Below are 4,752 nucleotides of genomic sequence, written 5' to 3'. Positions count from 1 at the left end.
GGGATAGCATTTGAAATGTAAATAAAGAAAATAATAATAAATAAAAAAATAAAAAATAAAAAAATAAAAAAAAGAAATTCAGAATTAAACCATATTAAACCCAGATGGCTTTTATAAATATCAGAGAAGCCTAAAATTCCTCTCCAGATGGCCTTAGATTACTACTCTCATAGTAAAGCCCTACAAGTGTCTCCTTACCCATTTTATCTCATGCCTTTTCCTTGGAGTCTGAATTTTATCTTTCTGAGAGTCTACTGATGGTAAGTGATAGATGTGTTACTAAATATGGTTTTTTAAAGATCAGTCAGTATGCTCAATTTGTAGACAGCCCAGCCAGTGGTTGAATGTATGAGCAGGATCTCTCTCTTTCATCTTTCTAGAAGCTAATTTCACAGACTCACTCCCTTAGTTCTACATGGCCACAACAGTTCCTGGTGCCAGTACCATCTCTACCCAAATGTTCAACTCACTCTTTTCTCCCAGATGGTTCATGATTCTCTTTTAAAGCAGTAAGACCCAGTAGTGGAATATTCAAGAGTTTAAACTCAATGAGAACTGGTTTCAAGCGACACATTTGCTATATTAATTTTGTATAAGAAATATTTTATTTTTTAAATATTAAGTTATTGATCCATATAACCATTCTGTAAGGCAAAAAATTGTAACTTGTTTCAGATGAAGAAAACTGGATCCAGAGAAGTTAAGTGATTTACCCAAAGTCGTAAAGCCAGTGATGACAAAGCCAAGTCTTAAATTTCTGTATGCTGCCTCTTCAGCATCCAGTCTCTGTGCTGAGCCCCTTGCTTTCTACAAATACTCAGTAGGTCACTGCAGTCAGCACTAGCTTAATTGAAACACAGATATTAAAGTCTTATTTGGTAACTACAAAGGTTAACTTTAGAAATGCACATGAAATACTTTATCAGGCCTCATGCAATTCTTTTTTTTTTAAGATTTATTTACTTATTTATTTATTATTATATCTAAGTACACTGTAGCTGTCTTCAGATGCACCAGAAGAGGGCGTCAGATCTCATTACGGATGGTTGTGAGCCACCATGTGGTTGCTGGGATTTGAACTCAGGACCTTCAGAAGAGCAGTCGGTGCTTTTAACCACTGAGCCATCTCTCCAGCCCCGCCTCATGCAATTCTTAAGCGTTCCATAATCTTTGTTTTGCTTTAAAAGCCTCACATGATTTATGGAATTGAGTTTAAATTTCATCTGCCATTCAGAACCATCAAAGATAAATTAAGTGTGCCTTACCATTTCTTTCACGTTTCTGTGTATGCTTATTCCTGTCTTCATTTTCAAGTTTCATAATGCGCCCAAGCCTTTTAAATGTTAGACTCTTTATGGTTTCCCTCTGTTCCAAGAGACTTTTCAAGGAAATACTAGTCCAGTCCTTATTGATCTTCTCTTCCTTTCAAAGATAAATAAATAATGTTGCCCATTTTTTAAGTCCTCTGACCATTTTATTAAGTCTTATATCAGGTTTTTATTATTTTACTAAGTCTTATTTCAAGTTTTTCCTGATATTCTGGTGACCTTAAGAAGATTTGGTAGCTAATGAATTTTCCATTAGCCCTAGCATCTTGTTCCAGTGTTGAATACACACTTGGTCTTGAGGAAAACTTGTGGATTTGTTTTAGATGTGCACTAGCCTCTGTTTGAGTATTCAGCACACAGTGAGCATTCCATCAATCATATTTTTAGGGACAATCTGGTATCATATAAGGTCTACCAGAAATTATACATACTCTTTGTGTAAATTAATTCACACAGTTTTAATATTTAAGAGTGCAATAAGGTCATGGGAAAAGAAAAATGTTAGAGTTTATAAAAGACAAAAGGAACATTAAAATTTTTATTTTTTTTAATTTGTATGTTGTAGAACAGGTTGATATTTGTTGAAAATATAATGTTTCCAGCTTGAGAATGATTTAGTATTTTAATGAATGAAAATACATTTGCATTTTGCCTAATGAAATTTTAGAAAATGGTTTTATGTTATGTATTATTATTGTGGAGGTTCTGATGTATAAGAGTACAGGAGACAAAAGAGAATTGTGACTGTATTATAAATCATTTGAGACTCTGGTAAGTTTCTTCTGGCAATAAACTCAGGAAATCTGACATAAGGAACAAAACAATAACAAAATAAAAACAAAAACAAAAAACGAAAAAAAAAACAATGTTAGCTAAGGCTTTGCCCCATTTCAATCTATAAACAGAAGAATTATTAATTTATCTTCTGTTCTGATTTCATATTTGTACAGAAACTGAACTTCCTAAAAACAAAATCTAAATAATGCAGTTTAAAAATAATTGCTTTAAATGTTTAAGTTAGGTATTTCAAATGTAATCATACTGAGCTTAAATAGTTAATAATTAACTAGAATCGTTTTAATTGTACTTTGGAGAATTCTTTCAACAAAGATAACCTTTACTTTCTTTTAATAACATTACTTAACAAGACAGTCAGAAAATGAGCTGAACTTCTTGAAGGGACTTTACTTTCTTTTTCCAGTCTTACAAAAATATGACAGCAAACCATTATAAAGTTGAGGTGTTTAAATCTTTGTTTCCAGTTAAAATCTATTTGATCAGATAAGAACACACTGGCCCAGCATTAAAACTATGACTGAAATTTCCAATCAGGAAGGGACCTCATACCACTTGTCAGCTTAGTGCATTGCTCACTGGAATGAATCACTGAATTTCTCAAGCTCAACTGATTTATACAAAGATCCATCAGTTTCTTTCATGATAAAAATTTGTAAATGTTGACTAAAAGTGGGCAATTATGAACAATTCAGTGGTTTATGTGTTGTTTTTCCTTCTATATAATGATGTGTTCTTCCTAGATGGATTCAAATTTAACTTGGTTAATCACCACACAGAATAGCTAAAATCATTCATCAATAGAAAAGATAATCCTCTTGAAAAACAAATATGTGGAAAACTCTTAATGACTAGCCCCCCCAAAATGGTAAGATATTATCATTATAAAAGAAGTTTTTAAAAGTGTTTAAGCCTTTTAAGTTAAATTTATGAAGAAATGTTAACCTGAGGTAAATTATGCATTTGAGTCCTGTAGAGACAGAATAAGGTTAGAACTATATCCAAAATAGAGTTCTGACATGAAAGGTAAGCTAAGAGATCTTCTTACTTGAATAATTATTTCCTGACTGTCCTTCTTTCAATTGTAGCAACCATTTCTTTCTTTCTTTCTTTCTTTCTTTCTTTCTTTCTTTCTTTCTTTCTTTCTTTCTTTCTTTCTTTCTTTCTTTCTTTCTTTCTTTTTTTTTTTTTGTGGCCTAGATCATTAAATACCCAAGTATAAAAGATCCATTAAGTTCATCCAGTCCTTTACTATTCCAACTGAAGAGTGAAGGTATAATGACATCTATGGTTGTCTTGACACCTTTACAATCCCTGTAAGGTCAGTACCTCAGATTGCATGACTCATATCAGGGAAATACAACCTGTAGATTCTTATTTTGTATAAATAATACTTTTTGAAACCATTCTCTTCTGACAGAATTGTTATTTGATATAGGCTTGAGCCTCTCCTATCTGGAAGACTGAAGAAGCCGGTTGGATTCTGGAAAAAAATATATCATTTAAAATTGTCAGAGTGAAATTTTACTCAAGTCATAATCAATTGTTTCCTACAGCCAATGAAAGAGCAGTCCCATAGCCAATCATTAAAGCCACTTTGAGCTTTAGAATGATATCACTGAGTTCAATGGAGAAATCATAGTATCACTAGAAGTTGGACTTTATGTAAATGTTTGATAATTTTTCCTGCCTATTTGCCTAACCTAATTTTCTATTCCCATATGGTGTGTGTGTGTGTGTGTGTGTGTGTGTGTGTGTGTGTGTGTCTGTATGTGTCTGTGTCTATGTGGTGTGTTTGTGTGTGTGTGCCTATGTGGTGTGTGTGTGTGTGTGTGTGTGTGTGCCTATGTGGTGTGTGTGTGTGTGTGTGTGTGTGTGTGTGTGTGTGTGTATTATGCTATAAACATGTTATAACTAAATGTTTAAGAGTTCCTAAAACAGCCAATCATCCATGGTTACTATGAACTGAGATTTTTCTGAGTTTCAACCTTTTCTTTAGTCTTCATATAAGAATCAACATCTCAGCAATTCACTCATCCATTCACTAAAGCAATTTTTATCACGAAGTGATAGCAGTATGAAATGAAAAAAGACTTGACTTCTAAAGGAATCCATTAAGGATTAATTCAATTATGCTGCCTATTTGGTAGTCAGTTCGTGAGCTAGACAGTACCATAGACTACTAGATTTTGTCAACATCCTGTGATGATCGAAATGTTGCAAATTTTCAGGTAATAATCTGACAGATAATTAGGACAAAGTGGCATTATACACTAAATGTAAAATAACATTTTAAAATAAAAATGATGTGAAACTGTTTACAAAGCTATTTCCCAGGGGAACATAAATCAAGTGCACTTCTAGCCTAGACTCTGGAATAACTAGATCTATCTTGATAGCCTTATTCTTATTTTGACTGTCACCATTGCTATTAATTCTTAAGATTCAAAAAAACTAGGGCTAGGTGTGGTGGCACAAACCTTTAATCTCAGCACTCAAGAGGAGTAGGCAGGTAGATCTCTGTGTGTTTGAGGCCAGCAAGATATAAATAGCTAGCTCCAGGGTAGCCAGGAGAATCCTGTCTCAAAAAATAAATCCAAAAAAAAACTTTTCTAACTAATCCAAAACG

The sequence above is a fragment of the Mus pahari genome, chromosome X, assembly GCF_900095145.1.
Source record: "Mus pahari chromosome X, PAHARI_EIJ_v1.1, whole genome shotgun sequence".
Taxonomy (NCBI): domain Eukaryota; kingdom Metazoa; phylum Chordata; class Mammalia; order Rodentia; family Muridae; genus Mus; species Mus pahari.
The sequence above is the reverse complement of the archived record's forward strand: the minus strand, read 5'-3'. Positions refer to the sequence as shown.